The sequence below is a fragment of the Eubalaena glacialis genome, chromosome 13 (assembly GCF_028564815.1).
Source record: "Eubalaena glacialis isolate mEubGla1 chromosome 13, mEubGla1.1.hap2.+ XY, whole genome shotgun sequence".
In the NCBI taxonomy this organism is placed as follows: domain Eukaryota; kingdom Metazoa; phylum Chordata; class Mammalia; order Artiodactyla; family Balaenidae; genus Eubalaena; species Eubalaena glacialis.
The window spans coordinates 14,519,707-14,538,788 of NC_083728.1; the positions used below are offsets into that span (position 1 = coordinate 14,519,707).

General features: G+C 40.9%; 1 protein-coding gene and 1 non-coding gene across 2 annotated transcripts in view; one reads left to right on the forward strand and one right to left on the reverse strand.

Moving 5' to 3' along the window:
* Nucleotides 1-19,082, reverse strand: part of EYA2 (EYA transcriptional coactivator and phosphatase 2) — a 287,678-nt gene that overhangs the window by 250,023 nt on the left and 18,573 nt on the right. The window lies entirely within an intron of this gene.
* Nucleotides 9,254-9,357, forward strand: LOC133104597 (U6 spliceosomal RNA). Its single transcript, XR_009703657.1, has one exon. It is a non-coding gene; the product is annotated as a U6 spliceosomal RNA (small nuclear RNA).

Consider the following 19,082-nt stretch of genomic DNA (forward strand, 5'->3'; position numbering starts at 1 on the left):
CACTATGACTACGGCTATCTCTGAAAGCCTCAAGATCATCAGAGTTAAGCCCCACATTTGCCATTTTTAAGGTGAGATATTTGGTAACAGCATATGTGAGAATTAGCTAAGAGGGACTTTTTGACATAAGTCAAACAATGACATTTAAAACTCACGTTAAAGCAATTGCCGTGTGGAATTTTTCCGTGTTTTTCCCATTTCTCAATCAGAAGTGTATATGTTTTCAACATAGTTTCTTGCTGTAATTTTCTTTCTTGGCAAACCACATCTTACCATGAAACCCAAAGTATGCATGCTACAGAAACAATAATGGTTGAAACAGACTCGGCCGTCTCTGGCATGATTTTTCTTTGCAAAATTAAAACATCTTTTGGCTAATATACTGTACATTTCAGTTATGAAAGACCATTCTTGGGAGATGAACAGAAAAGAAAGGGGAGCTAACAGATTCAGCTGATGCGAGACAAAAGTAAGTTGCTGCCTTTAGACAGTAGTCAAACCCTCCAGTTCCTCATTCTTTGGGGGGAAAAATGTCGATTTTATCATTTTTTCCTTTAGCTAAAATCATAGAGAGCTGACAATTCTCCTCAGAATGATTGTGAGTAGATATGTATGGATATGTTAACTCTGGGAATGCACAGATTTTAAAAATCTAACTTTACTAGATCTTCAAAAGGAAACCAGAGGGGAAAAAAATCCAGTGCCATTGAAATCACAACTCGTTTTCATGTTATTGACACACTACTGCGGAGACTAAGTGACAAAATAATTTCTGGCCCCTTTTAAATCCTTGGTTCATTTTAAAATATGTCTAAATGGACATTACGGGGCAAAGACAATCGGCCATGTGCACATTCTCAAAACTGGTGAGAAGTAAACCTGTCTCCCTTGGCTGTCTGTTTCTCTGAGCTCCTGTTTTAAATTTCTGCATATATACGAAGGCAGAGGCAGCCTTTGCAAAACAGCACCAGCAGCTACATCTGCGCCCTCACTAGTATCATCAGATGGGTGATGACAGGAATGACGAAGCCCTGCTTTCTACAGACCTGGGTCTGTGTGCAGACGCCCTCATCCATCCCTCTAGGCTTCATCCCAAAGTGGGGGCCCTCCCAGCCCTCCCTGACCCTCAGGCCGCCTGTCCCAGATTCAGGCAACCTCCAGCCTCCCCTAACCTTCAAAGTGGCAAAGATAAATCGTTCCGGTTACCTGACTCTTGGGACCACCTGTTCCAAATTATTCTTTGCTCTCCAAATGTTTATAATCTAACCCCCAAGCAACAACCCACCCATAGCGATCCAGCACCTTCCGGTAAACTGGATTTGGACAGCCTACCGTAACATTTTAGGGCCTTGCCACTGCTGGTAAATTTACTGACTCTTTTTAGGAACTAAAATGGGTGGCGTTATAGTATTGAAGGAACAAATCAAATTAGCCCTTGTAAATAGTCGTTTTCTTTTCCCTTTACACAACCATGTCCAACCTTCTAAATATCATGACTCACCAGAGTCCAGATTTGTGTTTTCTAAATACTTAATATGATTTTTCTGCCGTCTAAGACAACAGCAAAAAACATCAGGGTAGAGTCAGAAAATAATCGTGTTCAGCGCATTTAAAACTATCCAAATTCAGCATCTCTCTCCAAGGGAAACGAGAGCAGAAATGTTCTCTGAGGCAAGGTTTTCATAGCCCCGTCGGCAGAGGGCTAAAGGCCTAGATTCTGGCCTCACTCACTCTTCAGCCTCTTGTAAGTCATTTGACTTGTGACTCAGTTTCTTTGTTAACAAAGTTGAGAAAATAATAATAGTAATAGTAAAAAAAAAAAAAATAATAGCAATACCTAACTCAAAATGTTGTTGTGAGAGCCATCCTGAAAATACATGTCAAGAGCTGATTTCAGGCCTGGCATGTAAATGCTCAGCTATTTTTCATCATTATTAAATATACGGATATCATTTAAGCAGAGAGACATGGCAAAGGCACCAACAGAATGAAAGTGAGCAAAAAGAAAGAAAAAAAAGCAGCAAAAAAAAAAAAAAAAAATTTAAAGCCTGTGGCTTTTTTCATCCTCTTCCTCTCAATCTACCTGGCAGGTACTCTCATATCTTGAAACTGATTTTAAATCACACGCAACAAAGAACTAGTCCTGGCCCCTCTGATTCCTTTACAGCAAGACAGTGGGTCTGAGACAGTCATTTCAAGTATTTGTCACCTGATTGAGGGGGTTTATCCTCGGATTAGAAGAAGTGTTAGTTAAACACCATTAGGCCAGTTACGATCTTCAAATAGGAAGATGAAGCATTGTCTCCAGCTAATTCTCTGCTAATTGTTTCCCTACTGGAGCCTTCTTTTTGTTTTGTATGTTTGGGACTGTTTGAACAGCCACAAACGGTAGGGGGACAAAAAGTGGGCCCTTCCGAAGGCTGTTATGATACTGGGGGATGGGGGGTCAGGGAGGAAGATGGGGAGTGAGAAAGGCCTTGTGGGGAGAGTGAGTGTATGTGTGTGTTTTCTGTCAACAGGCCATGTTTTCTCAACTCTGGGGTTAATTCTCTGTAAAGAGATTCCTTTTGATCCAAGTCCACCGACTCCTTTTTCAGAGCAGATAGCTAGGAAAAAAAGTTTCCTTCCATCAACAAAACCCAGTCTTGGCAAGAGTCAGAAGGTTCAGCCTTTGGAGGTAACTGAATAACCAGCCACTTCACCTCCACAAACCCCCCAGATAAGGAGAACTACATCAGGAGAACGAGGTAAAAAATCTTAGGGGGAGAAAGTTATCCTCTCCCAGAAGAAGCTGATGTCAGGCCGGAGAGCCTTGCATTTTACCTGTGCCTAGTGGAGAGGAAGCCTTTCCACCCAGTCTACACCCACACACACTCAACACTCCAACACTCAACACTCCACCTCAGACCTGTGGCCACTGCCTAATACTTATGGTTTTACTTCTTCCCCAAGCATTTTTATGCTAAGCAGGCCTGTCCCACAAAGACAAAACTCAACGCCTGTTACAATGCATCTCCTTGGAGAAGATAATGCGCTGTGTGTGGTGTGCTTGGATATTGAGGGCCAGGCAAAAATCTAAGCAAGATACCTCCACTCCATTTTTTCCTGACAGCCATGGGCTCTTTCTGCCGAGAGAGAGAGGCATCTGTCATGAGCTGCTAGGAACCCCACTAATGCACCATCACGGCCTGCGATTTTATTGTACAAGGAGTTTATTGCTGGCCTAATTAGTTTCAAACTGGGCATTCCAGCTGAGGACACCTAGAAAACATCTGGTGGAAGGAGTAAGAATGAGTCCTCGTTTCAGAGCTGGTTAGGTTGGCTTTCGGCATAACTCTGGTCTCCTGCGCCTGACACAAGTTATCTTTGGAAAAGTAACTGAAAAAATAAGGAAACGGTTTCTTCTTTGTGGGAAAGGAGTCTTCTTGTCCTGGGGGAACCCAAAACGTCTTAAAGTGGACGTGCCTGGATTGTGGATACCTTTTTTCAAACTGCCCGGGGTCTCAGTAGCCAGCTCAACCTAATTCAAAATATACTTAGCTACATCGCCTTTTTTTTTTTTTTTTTTTTTTGCCGAGGACTATTTTGCTTTCCCAACAGCAGCTAGCATTTTATCAATTTATCCGTCTGGAACAAGGCTTGTGATCTCTTACATAAAATTTAAACCAGAAGTAATACCGCCTATTTGAAACAGCATGTCTTGGGTGTTTTTGCCAAATGGTAATCCTATAACAAGTCAACAAATCATATTTCTTTATGATGTGTTTAATACAACACAAAAGGCATAAAAAGAAGATTCTAAAACGCCAGTGATTAAATCATCTGTTTTTTTTAAATCTCAAAATATTGGGATAACGACATTTTGTTGTATTTCCTTTAGTTATTTCATATTAGGAAAGATGTATGTGTTTATAGAATATTCTCATAACATGCGGCCACTATACTAGGTGAGCTATTTCAAGACAGGAAAAATGCCAAGACCTTTCAGATAAAATAGTTAATCATATCGTGAAGCTAAAGTTATAAGAATGGAGCTACTAACTAACTTGGTATGGGACACATGAACTGCTTTTTTAAAAGTTCAAGTCCTTTCAGATCTAGCCACCTGGGTCGAAATCGCAAAATTTAGAATTTCCTCAAAAGGCGAGGAGACCTGGAATACAAATGTGATTTTATGCTTACTCTAAAGCAAGATTCAAACGGTCACCATTTGTTATATAAATTACTTATTAACTTTTCCTAGTCTGAGGATGTCTAAATGCAAAGAAGTATAAAGTTTAAGAGGCTTAAGGTGATGGGGAGAGAAAAGTCAAAAAAAAAAAAAAAAAAAAAAAAGAAACTTTCTTGGGTAAAGTTGCCTGAAAGATTTTTTCACAAACATTATTTTAAAAAGGAGGTCCTCCTTCTCTCCCCCCGCCCCCAAAAGGGCCATAGGCTGGTAAAGCGGCTACTAGCTCATACTCTGCTAGTAGAAATTTTACTCAAGCAAGACAGAGCTCGCGAAATTAACAGATTCGGTTTGAAACACAATTGTCCGCTGGTTATAATTTCCTTTGGAAGGGAGCTCCCTAACTCAAACCCAATTCAGCACTCAGATTCTCACCTGATGCTTGTAAATCATTATACCTCCGCTCTGACTTGCCCACAACACCCAACTCCGATGTTCACTCATTTCACTGCACCTCGTAATTAAAAAGTACCTCCACCAGGGGTGATTTATATCTACCTCAACCTTATATATACAGATATAAAAGTAATTCTGAAGATTACCTTGCACTTCGGGGAAAGGGGGGAGAAAAGAAAACGGTATCCATCAAAACCGCGGCATCAGTCTTGCTTTTTAAAGAGCATTCGCAACGCAGCAACGCGTACGCTCGCTGTCAACTCTTAGCCCAGGCGAGGCTTCGTTTAGGGGAAGTAGGAACCCCTCACCCGTCAGAGCGCTTCACTTTCAGCAGCTGAGGATTTTGCGCACTGAGGATTTTGTGATGCGAATGTTCTTCCCTGTCAAGCTGTCCTAATATTCCTTGAGTTTATAACCTATTTGCTTGGGGGCAGGGAATATATTTAAGGGCCAGTACGGCCGTTTAACCTCCAGGCTGCAAGGCTAAAAAACCATTCAATTCTCCGCTTTGTCCCATTACAACAAAACCCTCGCTTCCTTCTAAACATCCTTTTGATGTTCCAAGTTTCAACTCCAACTTCAGCCAGAGCCAGGACGCGGGTTCCGGTACAAAGCCGGGAGAGCTGGACCAGCGCGGGCCAAGCGCAAACGGACTTTAAAAAAAGAAATGCAGCTAGAAAAAAGGCTCAGTGGGCCATTCCAGCCCCATCCCGGGAATTCCAGCCATTTGCTCCACCGTTACCCCATAACCAGCGCCCGAGGGCGTGAGTTTGGCTCCCGGCGCCTCTTGGTCCGGTTAGGGGAGCGCCCCTCATCGCGAGCCACCCGGGCCGTAAAACGAACCAAACGCGGAGGACCCAGGCGAGTCTACACCGCCTGCGCTCTATGCACTTGTCCCGCGCGCGGGAGTGCAAATTTCAGGGTCGTCGCCTCCCGGGCGCACGGGGAAACTGAGGCCTGGAGCCCAGGACGGACTTTCCCGAGACAGGATCTGCCCGCTGTCCCCGCTGCCCTTGTGCCTGAGGCGCCCTGGGAGCCCCGGGCGCCCCGACAGCTGCGGAGGCCCCGGCTGGCCGAGTGCGGGAGAGACGCCCCAGGCCAGGGGGTTCGGGTCAACCCCGGCCCGGCGAATCGCGGCGGGCGGCCCGGGCTGGGCGCCGCGGTTGGTACTCACCGCGCGCAGTGGAGAGGGCGCCCCGGTGCGGTGCGGTGCCGGCGGCCGGGCGGGCGCGGGTCGGACGCGGCGGGGCTGACTGCGGCGGGGCTGACTGCGGCGGGCACGTTGCTACCTCCGCTGCCGCCGTTGCCTCCGCCTCCTGGGCTGCCGCGGCCGCTGCCTGCTCGGGGAGGACCGGCCCCTTCCCCTCCCTCGGCCGGGCCCTCCCTCTGCCCCCGCCCGGGTCCCCGCGCCGCGGCGTGGGCGCGTGGGGGCGCCGAGGCGCGACGCCGGGCTCCGCGGGCGCACACCCCCGGCGGCTGGACGCGCGGCGCGGCGCTCCGACCCTGCAGCTGCCTCCGCGCTGTTCTCTGCGCCTGCCGCCCAGCCGGACGCGCTAGCTCCAGCCGGTCCTAGAAGAGGCGAGGGCCCAGCCTCCTCCCCACCCACCGACACCCACACCTCCTCCCTCTGCAACCCAGGCATGGCCCCCGAGAAGAGAAAGACTGCTTGGAAGGGACCTCAAGGGTGACACTGAATTCATTCATTCATTCATTCATTCATTCAACATATATGGACTATCTACTGCGCCAGGTACAGCTCCTCGGAGATTCAGCTAGAACAAGACAGACTAGTTTTGTGCCTTCCCGGAACTTATTCTCACATGGGGAGACAGACCGTAAACAAACAATCAAGTAAAGAATCAAGACAACTTCAGAAAGTTATCATTATTATGGAGGGGGAAAAATTACGTTCTGGGGCAAGGGAACAGTAATCTTGGCTGGAGTAGTCAGGGAGGACCTCTCTGAGGAGGCGACATTTGAATGATGAGAAAGTGCCATTTCTGGTTATATCTGCAGGAGGAGAGTTCAAGAATCTCCTTTCACCCATTTTACAGGTAGGGGAAACTGAAGTCCCAAGAACTTAATTGGCTTACCCAAAGTCAGTGGTATAACCCCCTCCACACATACCCTCAAATTAAGGTACCCCACTTGCTTCATCCTCTCCTGGCCACCTGTTTCAGTCTTCCCCATAATAAACTGTTATGAACAGAGTCTATGCAGCATTTTTCTCCCTCTCACACACTTTCTAATATTTATGAAGCCCTGTTATGGAACACTCGGATGCCTCAGTCCGAAAACAGTGTCAACCACTGCCATTTGTTAAGCTCAAGAAATACAGGGTGCCCAGATAAATGTGAATTACAGAAAAACAAGGAATAACTTTTAGAATAAGTATGTCCTAGGTGATACATACTTATACTAAAAAAGTATTCACTTTTCTCTGAAATTTCAGTTTAACTGGATGTCCTATATTTTTCTTTGCTAAATCTGGCTGCTCTAAGCCCATCCAGTTTGCGGGACCCTTCTTATCTCCTCTGGTCCCCCAAAGAGACTGGAAGGTAGATGCTGCCAGCATGCCCGTTTTTACAAATGATCAAGTCTTAGCTCAAAGAAGGCAGAAAGTGTCTGAGCCAGGGCTGAAGTTCAGGTCCAGCTGTCTCCAAAGCCCTTGCTCTAGAGATATAATATAGAGCCTTCAACTCCACTTGTGGGGTTACTGGGAAGCCAGTGAAACTTAAGCTCTTGGGCCCCTCACTTGACGTGTCTCTTTCTAAGGCCCTGACAGGGACCTAGAAATGCATTCACGGGGTCACTTGTTCATGTAGAATTTACAAAAGTCGTTTGCTTTTCATAGTTAGTGGCAACCAGCAGAGACCACCATCACTCTCCACTCTGATTCCCCACTGGAGCACTTGACCTTGAGGAGGGTGGTATGGGAGTGGTCGCTGGCATTTTGGGGATCCAGCCGAGGGGAAGTTGAGTTGGGAATTTGTGGTATTTTTCAGCTTCTTAAAATATGCATTTGTTGTGATTTCTTAGTTCAAAGAACTATTCATTTTGTACCTAATTTCGGACTCCTAATTTTGTATTCTTTTTCTTAAATAAGGCCCCCAAGTTGTATAAACAGCAGGCCCCGCTCTACTGGGAGCCACCTCTGGTCAAAGCTTATTCCATCCCCTTTTGCTCCCCAAACTTCAGGCAAGCGAATGTATTCAGTGAGCACACTCCAGAGGTGTTTAATTTACCTGGGCCCATGAGCCTTCATAGAATATTGTTTAAACAGTGGCAGTAAGCAGGCTTTTTTTTTTTCTAAAGGAAAATAATGGAATAGACTGGAATAGAAAACACCAAGTGAATTGCATGAAATCAGAGTAAGACTCTGTGTGTGTGTGTGTGTGTACTGGGTCAGGATGTGAAATGTGTTTCTTCTTGCAGATCATGGGCAAAACGTTGACGAACACTTATTAACCAAGAGTACTCTATGGAATACAAAGGGTTAACCTGTTTCCTTCAAGCCCTCTCACTCCTTCACCAGAATCTGGCCCATTATCTCATAAATTGCAGCCACACCCCACGGCCCCCTGAGAGATAAACAGGAGGCAGGTGCTTATTAATTTTATTTTTTTCTTTCTCTTAGGGCAGTGGTCTCAACCCTGGCTTGCACATTAGAATCTCCAGGGGAGCTTTTAAAAATCCCCATGCGGAGGCCCTACCCCAGACCAATTAAACCAGACTCTCTGGGGAAGGGACTGCAGCATCAGGATTTTTTTAAAGCTCCCGGTGATTCCAAGTGTGCAGCGGAGGGTGAGAGTCCCCATGTTTGGGAGAAAAAGGACTTGACCACAGATTTGCAGCAGATGAGATAGAAACTCAGATAAGACTTAAGGCTCCCACTTCTTACTCAAGGTCACTTAAAATCCAGCCCCCTTCCTGTGCAGGAGCACCCCCTTCCTGTCCCTCTTTCCCTTGATTTCTTCTTAATAAGTATTTGTCCTCATTTTATAATGACCAGAAAAATAACCCCAGACAAAATCTGAAAATGCTAAACCATAAAGCAGATTCTTTGGAGTGTAGACCACAGGCACGTCTGCCCTGGAGTAAAACACTTTTTTTTTTTCCCCTGGAGTCTTCCAAGTATAAATGTCCCCTGAAGCCAGAAGACCAGCTTAACTTTCAAAACGACAAACTTCACAACGTTTCCAACATGTATATACATATCCTACAAACACACATGTGTACTCTCCATGCCAAATTATGCCTTATTTCTATACACATTCTTTTCCCATCTGCAAAAACCTCCTCTACAGAAAAAGTATTCCTTTTTGTTTTAATGCACTCATTTAAACCTTGGCTCTTTCCAAAAAGGATTTGGGTTTGCATGCAAAAACATACATGTGGCAGCAGAATGAGAAAACAAGAAAAGCAGGTGAAGGGGAAACATGGGGAGGGAAAGAAAAGAAAGTCAAGGGTAAGATTCTCATGAATATGTAGGCTAGGAGGCCCTGAGCACTTGTTAGTGGTGGACTGAGAATTAGATGCTGAGCTTCCTGGCAGCCAATGCAAAGAGGAAAATGTGATCAATTACATCAGTGGCTTTCAAACTTTCTTGTATTCAAAAATAAGCATATTGTGCTTGCTTTGGCAGCACATATACTAAAATTGGAATGATATGGAGATTAGCATGGCCCCTGAGCAAGGATGACATGCAAATTTGTGAAGCATTTCACGTTTTTATACAGATCAATTAAAAAGAAGAAAAAGCAAGCATAGGGAATTCCCTAGCAATCCAGTGGTTAGGACTCTGCACTTTTGCTGTGGAGGGCCCGGGTTCAATGCCTGGTTGGGGAACTAGGATCCCACAAGCCCTGCTGCATGGCCAAAAAAAAAAAAAAAAAAAAGCAAGCATATATAGAATCACCATATGGAAAACAGAGGCGAAAAATCCCAGGCTCTGTTGAAGAGCTCATATTTTCCATTTTTAACCCATCCACCTGGAATCACCCTTGTTGCCCTGGCTTATAAATGAGACAGCAACCCCAGTTTGGCCTGCGAAGTCCAAGGTGATAAATGGCTAGATGACTGTTTTTCATACTGTCTCTGGAATGGATAAATGTGTCAGAATTAAAAGCTTATGCTTTAGCGTCAGAGGGGAAAAATGAAATAAAGCTGTGTTGTCACCTGCCTGGTAGTGAATAAACACCAGAGATCGAAAAAAAAAAATCTCAGCCTCATGGCTTGCACCTTTCTCCTGTGGGTACTTGTAAAGGGTCTTGAAGGAGCACCCAGAGCTCTGCAGAGTCAAGATTGAAAGTCATGGATTTCAAAGTGCTTCACTGTGTTTGTGATTTTCAAAGCCTATAAGATAGAAACCAACAGAACTACCTGAACAAATCAGAATGCTTCCTGATATTGGTACAGGAGAGAGTGGAACTTTTGAGAGTGAAATGGGTGCTATTGATAATAAAGCATGTTTGGGGTTAGCAGATGTGAACTAGTATATAGAGAATGGATAAACAACAAGGTCCTACTGTATAGCACAAGGAACTATGTTCAATATCCTGTAATAAACCATAATGGAAAAGAATATGAAAAAGTATATATATGTATAACTGAGTACTTTGCTGTACACCAGAAACTAACACAACATTGTAAATCAATTATATTTCAATAAAAAAAAATGAAAAATCAAATCAAATAAATCATAAACCAGGACTGTCCCAGGCAAACTGGGACAGATGGCCACCCTGCCTAAACAGGATGATTTAGCTATGTCCTGAGGACCAAAGACGTGTGAAATTCAATCAAGTAATCACACAGGAGGCAGTAACAGACATCCATGAGTAGACCAGGGGCTGTGAGCAATCCTTCTTTTTTTTTTTTTTTCTTTTTTAATTATTAGCACCTTTATTTATTTATTTATTTATTTATTTATTTATTTGGTTGTGTTGGGTCTTCGTTTCTGTGCAAGGGCTTTCTCTAGTTGTGGCAAGCGGGGGCCACTCTTCATCGCGGTGCGCGGGCCTCTCACTATCGCGGCCTCTCTTGTTGCGGAGCACAGGCTCCAGACGCGCAGGCTCAGTAGTTGTGGCTCACGGGCCTAGTTGCTCCCCGGCATGTGGGATCTTCCCAGACCAGGGCTCGAACCCGTGTCCCCTGCATTGGCAGGCAGATTCTCAACCACTGCGCCACCAGGGAAGCCCAATCCTTCTTAAAATTATAAAATCATCAGCATAGCAATTCGTGGTGTGGTTCGGGGCATCCCATCCACATTTCTGACAAGACTCCAGTCAGCCCTCTTGCCCAAATCTCTGGTTGTTATGCAACGTCATCGTCCTAAGAAAGGGTCTCCCCGAACCAGGTGGGCTGACATGATGGATTCCTACATGCATATCGAGAGCGCTTTCCCTTGATGTCTGCAGGTTCTTATCTCTTACTCTGCTGGAATCTCTAGAACATCTGCCAGGGACCTCTTTGGCAGTCTGCTTAAGTCTAAGGACATCTTCTCAGAAAAATGCTTCTATATAAACAAAAATGCTTATAATGCACATAGGGTGCTGGGAAACTGAATACTGATAAGAAACAATTTAATGTCTTATTTCTTATTGATAAGAAAAAAATTTACCTCACATTATTCACAAAAATTAACTCAGAATGGATCACAGCCCTAAATGGAAAGCCTAGAACCATAAACCTTCCAGAAGACAACATAGGGAGAAAATCATTGCAACTTTGCAGTAGTCAAACATTTCTCAGAACACTGAAAGTACAAACCATGAACATTGGTAAACTGAGCTTTGTCAAAATATAAAACTTTTGTTCTTCAAAAGGCAAAAGTGAGAAAATAAAGGGCAAGCTATAGACTAGAAGAAATATAATACTTCTATCAGACAGATATAAAAAACATAAGGGATATATAACGAATACATGAAGAACTTTAACAACTCAATAACTTTTACAAAACAAATAACTCAATTAAAAACTGGGAAAACTTTAGAACCAACACTTTCTAGGAGAAGATATACGAATTGCCAACAGGCACAAAAATAGATGCTCAACATCATCAATCATCACGGAAATGTACATTAAAATATAATGAAATACCACTACGTATCCATTAGATTGGCTAAAATTAAAAAGACTGACTGTACCAAGTGCTGACAAGGATGTGGAGCAGCTAAACTCTTATACACTGCTGGTTGGGATGTAAAAGGGTGCAACCGCTTCGGAAAACAATTTGGCAGTTCCTCAAAAAGTTAAACATCCCCCTACCATATGACCCAGCCATCTGACACCCAAGAGAAAGGAAAACACAAATCCATGCAAAGAATTGTACATGAATGTTAATAGTAAGTCTATTTGTAACTGCTAAGAATTGGAAACAGTGAAACTATCCATTAGCAGGTAAATGAATAAACAGATTGTGGTATATCCATGCAATGGATTACTACTCAGCAATAAAAGAACGTATGATACACACACAACATAGATGAATATCAAAATCCTTATGTTGAGTGAAAATGTCAGAAGCCTCACTCTCCCCAGAAAGACCCAACATATGATTCCAGTTATATAAATTTCTCAAAAATGCAAACTAATTTACAGTGACAGAAAGCAAAGCAATTGTCACCTGTGGGTGGGTGTAGAGGGAAGGATGGATTACAGAGGGGCTCAAAGAAACTGTTGGGGATGTGATGGAAAAGTCCAGTGTGTGAATTGTGTTGATGGTTTCATGGTATATATATTGACATATATCTATATCTCTATATATCTATCGATCTATATATATGTATGTATATGTATATCAAAAATGATAAAATTTAACCCTTAAAATATTTCCAGTTTATTATACTTCAATTATACCTCAATAAAAATATTGAAATATTATGATGGAGTCATGTGAGTTCCTTTATTAGTACGTTAAATAGTAAGATCTAGCAGCAGGCCTATAAGTTCCGTAATGTTGAAGTAATGCTGAGTATAAAGATATTTCAAGGTGTCTGCAACAGCCATAATGTGATATGGAAATACCTGTGATTTCTACTGGCAACAGAGTCAAGGTCCTGCTCATATACTATGGTTTGTTGCCACATTCACATTTGAAGGGAATGCTAAATTTCAGTTAGAAGTTGGTGAAAATAAAGATACATTTTTTACATCCAACTTTACAGACCCCCTGAATTCTATCCACACACCCCAAGTTAAGAAGTCTAGTTGGAAACAACCTCAGCTACCTGAGGGTAATAATCTCCCTAGAAGATAAGCATCTTTAAACCCCAGGAACATTTAGAGTTGACTATAGAAATAGCCTAAATGGGAAAGCAATTTTATCAGGAAGCATATTTTAAATGTGATAAGATTCAGAAATAAAGTGGAAATATTCAACAAGGTCAAAATCATCACATTAATATGTTTTGTTAAGAAGGAAAGTGTTCATATTTAGTAATTTACATACTTTAAGAGACTTATGTTTAAGAGACTTAGACCTTTCAGAGTAGCATATTGGTCAGACTCGTTAATTATCATTTTGAATGTAATTGAAGCATTGCTTAAATGTGCAATTTTTACATCAATGTCTAAGGTTTTTTTTAATTTTATTTTTTATACAGCAGGTTCTTATTAGTTATCTATTTTATACATATTAGTGTATAGATGTCAATCCCAATCTCCCAGTTCATCCCACCACCACTGCCCCCACCAAAGTCTTACAAAGTTTATATGCAATCATTTAGAACACTTAAGAGAATTTAAGATTTACTATATGTGATCTGACAGATTTATAAGATTGATTGAGAAGTAGAAACATTGAATAATTAAAGTACTTGCAAAGAAAATCCAGATTATCAAATTTAGAAATGCAATTTCAAGTGGCTTAAGGCATTTACTTAGCTAAATTTATAAGTGGGACCAAACATTAATCCATGACTTCCTTAAAAACAACGGCTGAATTTGTTACTGTGTTCTTAGAAATGGAACAATAGATTTCAAAAAGGGAACTTAAAAACCCATGGGGGAGAAGCTAGGTTTGGTAAATTGTAACTTTAGTAATTGAAACTTATTTCCTAGAATTTGTGTACAGCTTATTCTGTACATAAAAACCACTCAAACACATGTATAGCAGTATGGATGATTGAAAATGGAATGAGCCACAGGAAATCCAGGATCCTTCTCTCATCCCATGTTTAGTTTTGATCTAAGCGTCCCCCCGTCCCCTTATTTGGGCCTCTGCCATTAAGAAATTAGCCACAAACACAAGAAAATTCTTTTTAGTGACCTAAGGAGAAGAAAGGTCATTCGTTACACTCGGATTAGGAAAAAATTTTAAATAGTGAACCACTTAAATTTTCAAAACAGTGGAATCTAAACAAAAGCTACACTGGTGAACAAATGCGGATCCATTGCCAAAACCCCAGTTGGTTTGGACAGCATTTCTTCCTGGTTCCTTCAACAGAGCTGAATCCCTTGGCTTTCTCTCTCCAACAGTGTAGAAAAATCCCAAGGGGAATAAAATAGTTGTACTATAAGCATTTTTAACAATCTGCAACATTAATGGCAGTTAAATACCTATATACAAACTTCCCTCCTCATAGAATTACTGGGAAGATCAAATAAAATAATCTTTTTATAATCCCCCCAGTTGGAATGATGACTTCTTTTTACCAGATAATTATCTTCCAGCATTTAGTAATTGCATTATTTAGGTTATCAGTTTGGCTGCTGTGACAGAAAGACATTCCCCAAAAGTGGCTTTTATTTGATGCACTTTCCTTTTTCCCCCTTAAAAGTCTGGGTTGGTAGTTGATGGCTGGTTTGGAGGCTCCACAATCATCTGGGACCCAGGGTCCTTCTGTTTTGTTGCTCTGCCATCAACTAGTGGCTTCCATTTCATAGTCCAAGATGGCTGCCCTAACTCCAGTAATCACATCTGCATTCCAGCCAGCAGGAAGGGGGAAAAGAGCTGTTGGGCTCGCTCTTTTCTCCTAAAGGATCTGCCCAGAAATTGAATACATCACCTCAATCACATTCTACTGACCAGAATTTAGTGCTCTGGCTGTGTCTAGCTGCATGGGAGTTTGGGAAATGTGGATTTTATTTTTATTTACACAGACAGACAGTGCCAAGTTAAATACAGTTGACCCTTGAACAATGTGGGGGTTAGACGTGCCGACCGACCCGCAGTCAAAAATCTGAGTATAACTTTACAGTGGGTCCTCTGTATCTGTGGTTCCACATCTGTAGATTGAACCAATTGCTGATTGTGTAGTACTATACTATGTATTTATTGAAAAAATCCGTGTATATAAAAATTCATGTTGCTCAAGTGTCAGCTGTATTCTATTCCTAAGTTAGGAAGGGAGAATACATACTGAGTCTCTGCCACATTCAACATTAAACTCTACAGGTTATTGGGTTTTGTGTGCATAATGATTTCTCTTGTGAAATATTCCTTGTAAGTTCAAATTGGTGTGACCACTGAAGAGAGAAACTTGGGAATACCAATTAAAATGTAAAGAGTAACCCAGGAATTCTATAATCCAACTCCTCTCTAGAGAAACAGGTAAAGTAGCCTACAGTGAGCATATACAAGAAGATTTCATCAAACCTTGTTTCTAAGAGTAAGCAGATGGAGGGACTTCCCTGGTGGTCCAGTGGTTAAGACTCTGGGCTTCCAATGCAGGGGGCGCAGGTTCGATCCCTGGTTGGGGAACTAAGATCCCACATGCTATGTGGTGCCGCCAAAAAAAAAAAAAAAGAGTAAGCAGATGGAAACAAAAGACAACTAAAGAGAAATGGATAAATGCCCTGGTGTATCCATATTTGACAGTATTTAAAAAGGAGGTGAATCTATATGTGTGGGAAATGTAATTTGTAGGATGTCATAAACAGTATGACAGTGTTTAAGTATTATAAAAAGAATAAACAGAAGATAAACAAAACTGACAAACCTTTAGGTAGACTTACCAAGAAAAAAGAGAGAGAGGGCTCAAATAAATAAAATCAGTAATGATAAATGTGCACCTGATACCACAGAAACACAAAAGATCATAGGAGACTATTATGAACAATCATAGGAGACCATGATGCCAACCAATTGAACAACCTAGAAGAAATGGATAAATTCCTAGAAACATACAACCTACCAAGACTGAATCACGATGAAATAGAAAATCTGAATAGACTGATTGCTAACAAGGAGATTGAATCCGTAATCAAAAACCTCTGAACAAACAAAAGTCGAGGACCAGATGGTGAATTCTACTAAACAGTCAAAGAAGAATTAATACCAATCCTTCTCAAACTCTTCCAAAAAATAGAAGAGGAGAGAACTCTTCTGAACACATTTTAAGAGTCCAGCATTACCCTGATACCAAAACCAGACAAGGATGCTACAGAAAAAGAAATTTACAGGCCAATATTCCTGATGAAGTTAGATGTGAAATCTTCAACAAAATATTAGCAAATGGAATCCAACAATACATTAAAAGCATCATATGCCATGATCAAGTGGGATTTTTTCCAGGGATGCAAGGATGGTTTAACACCTACAAATCAGTCAATGTGATACACACCACATTAACAAAATGAAGGATAAAAATCATATGATCACTCAGTAGATGGAAAAAAAGCATTTGACAAAATTCAACATCCATTTATGATTAAAAGAAACCTCTCAACACTGTGGATATAGAGGAAATGTAATTCAACATGATAAAGGCCATACATATATGACAAGCCCACAGCTAACATCATTCTCAGTGGTGAAAAGGTGAAAGCTATCTCTTTAAAATTGGAACAAGACAAGGATGCCCACTTTTGCCAATTCTATCCAACATAGTATTGGAGGTCATAGCCAAAGCAATTAGGCATAGATCAATAGAAGAGAATATAGAAAGCCCAGAAATAAACCCATGCATATATGATCAATTAATTTACAACAAAGGAAACAAGAATATACAATGGGGAAAGGATAGTCTCTTTGATAAATGGTGTTGGGAAAATTGGACAGCCACATGCAAAGCAAATGAAACTGGACTCCTACTGAAAAGGCAACATACTGAATGGGAGAAAAATAATTTTAAATCATATACCTAATAAGGTGCTAATAACCAAAATATATAAAGAACACATATAACTCAATAGCAAAAATCAAACAATTTGATTAAAAAATGGAAAGAAGATCTGAACAGACGTTTTTGCAAAGAAGACATCAGATGGCCAGCAGGCACATGAAAAGATGCTCAACGTCACTAATCATCAGGGAAATGCAAATCAAAACCAAATGAGATATTACCTCATCCGTGTTAGAATGGCTATTATCAAAAAGACAAGAAATAACAAGTGTTGGTGAGGATGTAGAAAAAAGGGAACCCTTGTGCACTGTTGGTGGGAATGTAAATTGGTGCAAGCGCTATGGAAAACAGTATGTTGGTTCCTCAAAAAATTAAAAATAGAACAACCATATGATCCAGCAATTCCACTTCTGGATATTTATCTGAAGGAAATGAAAACATCTGAAAAGATATGCACCCCCATGTTTGTTGCAGCATTATTTACAGTAGCCAAGGTATGGAAACAACCTAAGTGTTCATTGATGGATGAATGGATAAAGAAATTGCGATATACGTATATATACAGTGGAATATTATTCAGCCATAAAAAGAAGGAAATTCTGCCATTTGCAACAACATGGATGGACCTCAATGGCATTATGCTAAGTGAAATAAGTCAGATAGAGAAAGACAAATACTGTATCATCTCTCTAACATGGACTCTAAAAACAAAACAAACAAACAAACAAAACCCCAAAGAAAACCCAAGCTCATAGATACAGAGAACAGATTGATGGTTGCAAGGGGGGGGGGGGATGCAGGTAGGTGGGAGAAATGGGTGAACTGTCTATTTTTTTTTTATTTAAATAAATTGAATTTTAAAAATCACAGCATTATCAACCAAGTGATAGGTATGGGGGTGAAGTGGTGGTTGGAAATTGTGGGAAAAAATAAACAGTAAAATCCCAAAGATCTAACAAGTGATGATAAAGGAACTGACCAATTATTATTACTATTATTATTCTTATTATTATTTTTATGGGGAGAGGGAGTGAATCAGGGTAATGAGGAGAGTCATAGCCCATGGATAGGCCACACCTAGGGCATGGTGAACTACGCTAGGTAAACCTAGAGTAGTATGTTGTAAATTAAGTAATGAGAATTCTGCAGAAGCTGGAAATCTAATCAGAAGTTACTAGGTGAACCAGAAATATCCAGAAATTTTTAAAAAGAGAGAGAGAAAGAATCTTGGGGAATGGTACTAAATCTTGGATGGGCATTTAATATAATTTCAATAGAATTTCAGGGTCAGGGTGACCTTGCTTAGTTGAGTGTGCTGAAGCCTGTCATCCTTAACTCTTGTAACACTCAGTTATTGTAATAAGCATTTTTGCAGTCACAACTTTGTCTTCTATTTCTTTTAAGGAACTGACCAATTATTAACTCTCTGTAACCATCTCTGTAACCAAGAATTGCAACATGAAAATATTGACATCCTTTCTAACTAAGATGGGATAACAGGGACCAGATTTACCCTCCTGCTTTAAAGCGTCCAAAACCTAGACAAAACGGAATGACAAGCATTTAAAAGACACTGGAGATCAGATAATGAAGAACTGTGTTCCTTAATAGATGGGAAACAAACAAGGTGAGCCCTACCATTGTCCCAGCTCACTACCTTGAGAGAGTTTCCAGCACAGGGAGGGAAAACACAGGCAGAGCCCAGCTGACTCCTTGAGTTGAAAGGCAGAAATGAGATTCCAGGAAGACCAATGCAAAAAAGTAGAAGAAATAAAGAAGAAAAAAACAAAAAGAATATGTGTGGATACACAAGTACTTATAAATATCCAGAGAACTGTCCAGAAGAATTTGTATATTAGAAAGATCCGGAAAGATTTATATCTTAAAAAAAAACACGTATATATTTTAAAATATAATGTATATTTTAAAAGAAAGCAATGACATAGTATTTCAATATGTAATGTATATAATACTATATATTATAACATACATAAAACATATTATATAATATATAATACCACATATTATAATACGCTATATGATATACTGTAATATGGTATTACATATTACAGAATATGTTATTATTGATAAAATGCCAGTTGTTTGCAGAATGTCTCTCATTTAGATTAATCTGGTGTTGTCTCATGATTAGATTCAGGTTATGTATCTTTGGCAAGAATACCACAGAAGCGATGATGTGTTCTTCATAGCACACATTTTCTTTTTTTTTTTTTTCTTTTTTTTTTCACATCTTTATTGGAGTATAATTGCTTTACAATGGTGGTTAGTTTTTGCTTTATAACAAAGTGAATCAGCTATACATATACATATATCCCCATATCTCCTGCCTCTTGCGTCTCCCTCCCATCCTCCCTATCCCACCCCTCTAG